At 36.8% G+C, this 10,020-nt stretch overlaps 1 long non-coding RNA gene across 1 annotated transcript; it reads left to right on the top strand.

Moving 5' to 3' along the window:
* The first annotated feature begins 4,032 nt into the window (after positions 1-4,032).
* Positions 4,033-8,614, top strand: LOC147654164 (uncharacterized). The gene is made up of 3 exons (XR_015285472.1): positions 4,033-4,211; positions 6,053-6,203; positions 7,621-8,614. It is a non-coding gene; the product is annotated as an uncharacterized LOC147654164 (long non-coding RNA).
* The last annotated feature ends 1,406 nt before the right edge of the window (positions 8,615-10,020 follow it).

Raw genomic sequence — 10,020 nt, 5'->3', positions numbered from 1 at the left:
TTTATATATACACTCTTTCAGACATCTAGCTTTTATTTCAAAGTTTCAGGAGTCTTCCTAGCTACGTTACCGATAAGGTGCCAAATGTTAAAAAAACACCTAATTTTGCAGAGCCTAAGCCCTCCATCACCTCCAGTGATCCACACATTCTCTCTTAGTAAAATAAAAGGCTGATGAATTAGTCAAAGAGGCAGCTTCCAAATCCAAGGATTCAAGAACTCTTCCTCTAGTTCCTTCACATTTAATCCCCAGGATCTGGTCTTGAGCATAACTAATTAGAGCTCACACACTATCACAGTGTCAGAATGCCTTGGACATGTGCTGGTTCATCTCATTTAAACTTTAATTCTGCAGCACCGGAGTCTACAGAAACACTCCCCTTGACATCCACAAAGGCTGCACAAGCCCACAATGCTCCATAAGTAGAAGATAAGTTTAAACTTATATCTCAACATAGAGTAGAGCATTTTTTTTTCTGTAACAAACACCATTTACTGAGAGCAGCTGTGTACTGCACTAGATCAAGTTTGAGTGGTTTTAAGAAGCCACCTCATGTAGAGCCCATTACAGTAATCCAATACTGATGGATGAAATTCAAGCATACATGCTCTCCTGGTGATTTCCTGCCATGAAAATATTTAAATAAAATGAAAGAATTAGAGTATTAAACAAATTTTCCTTTTTGATATTCAACAGGCAATGGAATAGGAAACTCCTAAATGCATGACAGAGCCCTTATACTTTCAGTTCTACAGTGTTTATGCATAAGCAGCTCATCGCCAAGAGATTTAACAAAGTTATTCTTAATAGACCTTCTGACTGCTTTGCCTTCCTGAAATACTGACCTTTCTCTACCTTATAATCAGCATTTATGGATAGCATGTCCCTCTGTGACCAGCACTGTACCACTTCTGTGATCTGCATGTACCACTTATGCAAAATGCCAAAGGAGTTTGCTCTTTTTGAAATACCATCTGAAAAAATTGGGCAATTATAGGAAATATTCTCCATAAAAACAAAGCAAGTCTTATAACAAGCTTTGCACTCAGAAAGGGACGTTTCATATTAATGACACCAAAATCCTTTCTAGGATTTCCTTCACAGGAAATTAGTATCCGGACAGTATACTGACAAGCAAGAAAGAGAAGATTACTAAACAACAAGGCTGGAATAGCTCCCTGCCCTAGTACAAGAAGAAGAAAAAGAGAAAGAAACAGAAGAAAAAGAAAAAAATCCACGTAATTACATAGCGAATATAAAAATTAGCAGATGGAATTCCAGTGAGAAGTGACAACAAAATATTACCAGATGAAGCTGCATCACTAACTCTTTAATGAAGAATATTTTGTTCCCTACTGAATAATTTTAGAGCAGAAAGTGAATGTTGTTCTGATGGAAACAATACTAACCACATCAACAAAGGAAATATAATGTATACCCTTTTTATCGTATTATGAATGTCATATTCTATGGTGGATTGCAAGAAGATCCACAGAAAAAACACAGGAAAAGCAGAGAGAATAGGTGCATATGGCCTCTTTTAGTAACCCATAACATATCAAAGTCACAAGGTAGAATAATTAAATTTAATAGAAACCACCCATGATTTGAAATTACCCTTTTTATTTTTTAATTTTAGGAATGCAAGGGCTGCATAGTTCAGATTTAATTATTCAAATTATTCAGTGTTTTATGATAATCAGATAAAAGATTTTGCATCATGTTAGAAGAAACAGGTTTTGGGAAACACACAGAGTATAAAAAAATATATGGCATAGAAGGAGAACAGATTAGAGAAATTTTGATTCTCAGCACAGCTAAATTGGGTAGAAAGCTTCATGAGAAGAACACTATAATAGATTCAACTTTAAAAATGAACATATTAGTTAAACTAGTAGGTTTTGGATAAGCATTTACATGGCATTCATTTCTGTCTAAGAGTAAATGTTTTCACTGTGTTTCTAGAATAGCTTCAGACAGCATGCAGAGGTCAATATGCAATTTTGATCTGACTCAAGGTTGCCCAGCAAGGAAAGCTTAGGAGAAGGAGCATTGGGCTGCCCAGCACAACTTTTGACAGTAAACTATTTCTGCCACTTAAAGGCATGGTAATTTCATTTTTATCTTAGCACTGGAGAGTCCCTCAATTTCTTTTTCTTAGTTTCACAATGACCTAATCCATACTTGTATCCAAACTTTTATATTTTTCATGGCATTCATTGAGAACCATACTAGGAGCTGTTATTCTATATTGCAGCTATAGCTTCCTGGTCATCAACAAAGCCAGTCATTTAGGAACAACATCCCAAAGCAGAACAAACAAACATTAGTTTAGCTATTTTTTACAAACAGAAGTTCACAGATCACTCATTTAAAATTCTGGAAATGTACTGCTAATGCAGAGTGGAGATCTAGCAGTAGTAGACAATTACCCTCATTATTTCAAACTATGACAACAGTGTGATAGTGAAAACACTGATTTGCACAATATCCATAGTTGCACAGCTAAGGATTGCTCCATAACATATAAACCAACACATGGTTTGACTGAGGATTTTCAAAAAGGTTTGGCAGAAAATAATAAGAGGGAAGCATTATTGAAATACTGACATCTTGAAATACAGAGTTGTCATCTTCTGAAAGTTTCATCTCTACAAAGATGACATTCATCAGGTAATTTAGCTTTAAATAGTATCCTTGGAAGTTCTTTTAATATTTAGATACAGAAACCTGTCCAAGAAATCTGTAATAAAAAAGAAGTGTAGGTGGAACAACAAAAGAGGCATTATGATAGACTTGCAAAAGTGCAACTGATATTAAATATTTTTCTCTTCATGTATGATGAAATTCAGGAAAAAAATTGGAAAATAACATGGAGTAAGTATATTTATCATGTTTATGTATATTTGAAACAAAGAACATGAATAATAGCATGAGAAAATAAAAAGTAACATATAAATCTATAGAAAATGTAGAAAATAATATAATGTAAATTATCTAAACCTGCTGCAATATCAGATGATTTCTAAATAAAAAGAAAGCGTAGAAAGGAAAAATTATGTGTAACCCATGGAAATACCACATGAATGTTGACTAGCTGTATCAGAAAAGCAGGTATGCTATGACAAACTACTCAAAGTAAAAGAGAAAAAAACTTTAATTTATTAAATGTAGTATTTAGTCTCAAGCATTTATAGTAATGGATCCTTATCTATTATTAGAATAGCCTTTAAACAGAAATATAGGAAAATTAAACTCTTATATGCTTATATTGATATACTAATATTAAATACAAAACAATAACACCCTAGTTATATGATTGTAAATTATACTTTGGGAAAACAAACATGACAAAAAGTTCCAGAAATGTTATATTGCCATATACCAATCTTTTTAAACAGGTTTTTATTGAAGCACACCAAACATTTGTTGCTGCAATGCATATTGAAACTTACAAAGCTTCAGGATGGTCAGTGACTGTATCTTGCTACTATGCAACGACTTGGCGTGTCTTTGTCCACTATCTTACGTCTTCCAGCATCAGTTATCTTCATTTTTACAAAACAACAGGAAACAAATTTTAAAATTACACTACTCCATCTGAAAGCAAATAAAAATAACACATCTTCCAAGGAGACAACAAGAATTCAGATTGAATGGAGCAAGAGCCAAGTGCAATGCTTTGTTGTCTGACACCCTGCATAAATGAGCAACTTAGGTTCCTCTATTGTTTCCATGTTCTTAGCAAAAAAGAGAATTTAGTGGATTGCATTTGGTTTGGTTGGGGTAGAGTTAATGTTCTTTTCAGCAACTAGTACAGGGCTGTGTTTTGGATTTGTGATGCAAAGTGTTGATAACACAGGGATGTTTTTGCTATTGTTGAGCAGTGCTGACGTGGAGTTGAAGTCTTTTCTGCCTCTCACCCCACCCCATCTGTGAGAAGGTTGGGGGTGCACAAGGAGTTGTAAGGAGATACAGCTGGGACAGCTGACCCCAGCTGAACCAAAAGGATATCCCAAACCATAAGGCATCATTCTGAGCATATAAAGCTAGGGGAAGAAGGAGGAAGGCAGGAGGCTAGGGGAGTAAGGAAGAAAGAAGGAGGGGGGACATTTGTAGCAGTGGCATCTGCCTTCTCAAGTCACTGTTCCTTGTGGGGAGCCCTGCTTCCTTGGAGATGGCTGATCACCTGCCTGCCAATGGGAGATATGGTAAATTAATTCCTTGGGTTTTGTGACCTTTCCTTTATCTTTTAAACTATCTTCATCTCAATCCAAGGGTTTTCTCATTTTTGCTCTTTGAATTCTCTCTCCCATCCCACCCCTAGAAAATGAGCAAGCAGGTGCTTGAGGGTAGCTGCTGGCTGGGGTTCAACCACAACATGTATCCAGCCTGGCAAAGGGACATTGCATAAGCACATTTAACTTAGTTACACAATTATTAGTTACTTCATTAATAAAACCTTTATTATTTTTTTGTGTCTTTCATAGAGGCTTGATTTATTAAAAGTAAATATGAAAAATATTCTAAAAGCCTATTAAAGAGACTGCTTTCCTAACTCTAATTTTGCAACATCTTTCTCTTTTCTAATTGAGTCTTTTATATATTTTTGGCTGTTGGCTCTTTCATTCAGGGCAGTAAAAGTGTTTTAAAGAATTTGCTTTGCCGCAATGCTTGTGACAGAGCCAATTTGTTGCAACAGACATTTCAGCATTCTGTGCAGTGGCTATCAGAACAAAGCAAAACATACGCAGTCTTAGAGATACTGTCTTAAAATCTGGCACCGTGTTCCAAGATTGATCTGTATAATGTATTCTGTACTCAAACACAACTCTGAATATCATGTCTGTTAACTCAAAGGTGCTTTCAAAGACCAACTTGGATGCTACGTTTTGTTGGTTTTATAATGAAACTCCTTATAATCAAAACAGGCATTTTGATGCAGCATTTTGCTCTCTGCTGCAATCCACTATTACCTCAAAGAGATATATAGAGAGATATATCAATATGTCAATTACCTTTAATTAAATGAATATCATCCTTTTAGAGTAAGGTCTTTGCCAAAATATGAAAAGAAGTGTTGCAAGTTGGCTAGCCAACCTTTCATCAATTGGCTGATTGCTGACAGCTCAGTGGTACATGAATCAAGAGCCAGAATATCATTTGCTAACATATTGGGAAAATTATTTCTGGCACCAAACTGCACCTGCATGTCATAAGAAAACGCTTTTAGACATTTCCACAACCAGAGCAATGAGGCCAACAGAACAAATCTGGTTGTCAAGACTTGTATGCATGTCACTGCATTAATATGGCATTAATTTGATTTCTCTAGATGAATCTTAGTGAACAAAACCAGGAAGAGCAAATTGATAAATTTTGAAAGTCAGTTGAGAGCATTTACAAAAGACTCTATGTAGTTTAAAGGCTGGAAGCCACTAATGAATTGAAAAAAATAAGGACTTCTATATGTATCTCCCTAGTGAGGGAGGTTCCTCCCTGAATCCTAAAAGTGGCAAGACTGAAGATGCATGTTTCAACAGTTCACTACTGAGTAGTTAAGTTCAAGCCTTTCCTCCCCTCCTCAGAGGGCAAAGGTGCCCTTTCAAATTTCTGCAGCCCCACTCCCCAACAGTATATACAACTTCAGGTCTATGACTTTTACTATAGGACCAGGAAGCTAAAAGTTAGGTGCCTTTAGAACAATTTAAAAAATTTAAGTACCTAAGTGAGAACTTATGAGTACAATTAAGAACAAGTAGTATCACTTGTATAACCTCAGGCACTTTATTGAGATACCTAAGAAAAATTTCCTTAGATTCCTTCAGTGGAGAGAAAAAACACTCCAAGAAGTTAATGTAGCTCATTAAAATCAGTATCATCATGCCGCCTTTCTTCATGGAATACTAACTTTATTGAAATGGGTTCTTGACTTCTGTGCCTCAGTTAGATGGTAAGAACTTTCTGTAGATATCCTAGGGCAAATTATCAGCTAAATAATTTTACCCATGTACATCCCACTGTGATATGGCAGTTATCTCCTTTCCTCCAGCATGGATTCACTAAGGAGAAATCATGCTTCACCAATCTGATAGACTTCTGTGATGACACAGCAGGATACGTCAATGAGGAGAGAGCAACGGAGGTTGTATGCTTCAACTTCAGCAGGGCTTCTGACAATGTTTCCTATAATAGCCTCTTAGGTAAGCTCAGCAAATGTGGATTAAGTGAATGGACACTGAGTTGGAACCTGAACTGACTGGATGGCAGAGCTCAGAGGGTTGTGATCAGCAGAGCAGAATCCAGTTGGAGGCCTTTATTCAGTGGCATTCCCCAGGGATCAGTACTGAATCCAGCTTTATTCAGCTTGTTTATCAATGACCTGGATGAAGGGATAGAATGTGCCCTCAGCAAGTTTCCTGATGATATAAAACTGGGGGGAGAGGCTGACACACCTGGAGGCTGTGCTGCCATTCAGTGGGACCTTGGTAGCCTGGAGAGTGGAATGGAGAGAAACCAAATGAGGCTCAGCAAGGGCAAGGGTAGGGTCCTGTACCGGGGAGGAATAACAAGCACAGGCTGGGGCTGACCCACTGGAGAGCAGCTCTGCTGGGAAGAACCTGGGAGCATTGGTGGATGACAAATTGACCATGAGATATATTGTCACTATTTTTATCCTTTCTAACTTACACTATGTCTGATGATACCCATTTAAGTCTTTACATCACACTTCCAGTAGGTTATGAGCCATCAATTGGACTAGTGCACAGAAAACTGGTATTTGGACTGCCCTATGTCCTTTCTGTCTCAGGCTACATGAAACTTCCTTACTGGGCAACTAAGTAGACAAAAAGACATTCTAGTAGTTCCTTTCCTATTTGAAGGAAGGTGAGTAAGCACAAGAGACAAGCAGATAATTTATAGTTAAACATTTTCCTTTGATCTGTATATTGCCTTTTCTATTTCAAGCTAATTTGATTAAGTATGCACAAAGAGGGAGCCAAAGAAGTAAGGTTTTTTTCTTTAGGCAGCTAGCCAGGAAATGCAGTAGTAGAGACCTAATTTATTATTGTTTTTGTTGTTGTTGTTGTTATTATTATTATTATTGATTGATATACAGCTGATACACCTAATAGTGTAATACCTAATAATACACCTAGATTCAAAATAACAGAGGAGCTGAATTAAATCTGTAATATTTGAGCATATTTAATATGGGGTTTTCCAGTGCTAAAAGTTTTAATAGTTTCAACTGCTTTCAATACTACTGAAAATGTAGGTAAAATTGCATTATGGCTTCACAAGTTATTTTGCGTCTGCTGAACTTCAATAACTGACAGTATGGATGCTGTTACCCCACTGCAAATATGAAGAAAAATGCTCCAGCTTATGTCCTCTCTTGTTAAGACTTAAGCAAATGCATTTCATATTACATTTCCTGTCAGTTACACAGTCAAAGTACAAAGTAATTACCTACATCCGATTTAGTCATCTAGATGCCTTTTATAAAACACAGGGAGGAATGGCAGCTGTGTGGAGTGATTCATCTCATTCTAAAGTAGACAGCTAGAGTATATCAGCAGAAATATGCCTTAAATGTACCTATTTCTTTTTCACTAGGGAACCTTCCAGTTTAGAGGCAGACATCTCACCAAATTTGTAGAAGACAAACTGTCAAAACAGCGCAGCTTACACATGACAATTAATCTCCAACAACAATTTATTTGTATGTTTGTGCTGTGAAGACCTTTTCCTGTGTAAAGGCAGAGAAATGTACTGTTGGCTCCAAGCACTTATTGCTGATGGATACATCACATTGCCCTGCTTGGCCTGCCTGTGAAATGTAAAACATGGGGAATCATGGGTTAGAGGACTGACACTGACTTCAGTCCTTCTGGTGCTCCAAGGAGACACAGGTCTGTGTCCTCCACGCTAAGACCTGTGGACGGAAGAAAACCCTGTTGCAACTTCATAAATTTCAAGTTCAGAATACACATTTGTTTTAACAGAGTTCAACAGGAAATATCTAGTGGTGTAACCTAGTAAGATAAACAATTTGACTCTTGCTTATATCACCATCTTGCCACCAATTATATACTTTTAAAATTTTTTTATGCTTAGAAATTGGAAGAAGTTGAACAGCAGAATTGGACTAAGCATACATCTTACTAGATAGGTACACAGTACTGACAAAGGGGAGCAATTGCAAACAGAACAACAAAATCTAAGAAAAAATCATCATCAATTAAGTTAGCCAACAATTTGCAAGGTTTAGTCATTCTTCAAATCTCTGTGGTATCATAAAAAGATTTCATCTAGATGAGTTAATTTCACAAGAAAGCCTAACTTCTCTGACCCAAAACTTTAGTGTGTATAGTGTCTAGACTGAGATTTTGCTAGGAGAAACACAGCCACAAGTCAACTACCAATGACTTTGCATAAGTTGATAGGAATAGCAATTAAAAGGTAAAAATTTCTGTGCTTCATATAAAAAAGATATGAAAAGTGTTCTGTTCTAAGTAGTTTGGGAATTATTCAAAGTGGTTTAAAAGAACATAAATAGTATATAATTTATCTTAAGAATTAAAATATGTCCTTCCCTGCCAAACCAAAATTGTCAGTGTCTTGTCTAAGACTGTGATTAATGGTATTTAGAAACAATACTGCTGAGATATAATATGTTTTACAGGGTGGATCACAGATCTTAGTTACTTAGGAGATTATCTGCTGTTCTTTATTTGAATTCATAACATCATGACTGTAGCAACAGTTAAGTTGCATCTAATGATGCACTTCATTATAACCACATGTTTTTAGAGGCTTATAACTTTGTATAAATTCTCTGCTCATATAGTTATTCGCAGTCCAAAGAAGGCATTTTGAAACAGTCTGACACAACACCATTTGACTGCTTAGGATTTGCATGTTCAAAAATGTGCTACTTCTTTTGCCTCCTTCTTGATGACACATTAACATACTTGTCATCTTATGGTACTCAAAACTCACCAGATTTTTTTAAGGCGCCAGCTTGCAGTTCTCAACAAGTAGAAATGCTTCTGACACATTTGGGAGAGTGCTTAGAAATAACACAGGTTTAAGTGTTGCTCAGTTAGGGAAAGGTCAGTGATACTTGGAACTGCCCAAAAGGAGCAATAATGCTGAAGAAACTATCAAGATTTGTTACATTTTCCAGTCAGTGGTAAGAGACCAGTCCACTGACATAGAAAACCATGCTTCTTCCTTTTTCCCTCTCAAAACAAAGTAGACATAAATTTGTTTATACTGGTTGGAAAAAAATATTTACCTGTCCTAAACAATTACTGTCCTGTAAGGATTCTACAGTTAAACAGGTGACCATGCATATCAACATCTGACATGTGGCCACAGCTCAGTAGGTTTGAGTCTAGGCATCCTGTGGTGAAATATGGGTCTGGACATCTAGCTGCTATTCTCACGTGACCCCCAGGGTAAGAGTCTAGTGACTGTGTCAAACTAATTAAGCACCTCAGAAAAGCAGCTGTAGAATCCCATCCAGCCTCCTGAATAATGCCAGTGAGGCGCAGGGCTGTCACCTCCTCACATTTGCTCAACAGAAAACCAAACCCACTGATGTCAGAGTCACTGGGAATTTACAGATGTAAAAGAAAAGAAAAAAAAAAAAAAAGAAAAAGAAAAAAAAAAAAGTCCAAATAAAAATACTAACACCAAGAAAGAAGCCTTGGAATGATTTGGTCTTAACAGCAGTTGCTGAATCTTCACAAAAATGAAGCTGTGTACACCACAGCAAGAAACAATGGTCACAAACAGAGGCATTATCACAAGAGGTATCCTCCTTGTCTTATGAGGCTGTCACTCCAAATGCCATATACTGTGAAGCAATAAGCAACAACTTCTCCAGATCCCAGAAAAGAGAGAGATAAATGGCATTGAATTGGCTGTGTCTCCCAAAAATGTCTCAAAGAAACTACAGCCACAGCAGGCTGAGCAGATGAGCTTCAGAGACTCTGCTCTAAGTCTCAG

Source organism: Cyanistes caeruleus, chromosome 3, assembly GCF_971803275.1.
Source record: "Cyanistes caeruleus chromosome 3, bCyaCae1.hap1.1, whole genome shotgun sequence".
Taxonomy (NCBI): Eukaryota; Metazoa; Chordata; class Aves; order Passeriformes; family Paridae; genus Cyanistes; species Cyanistes caeruleus.
This window is presented reverse-complemented; position numbering and strand designations above follow the sequence as displayed.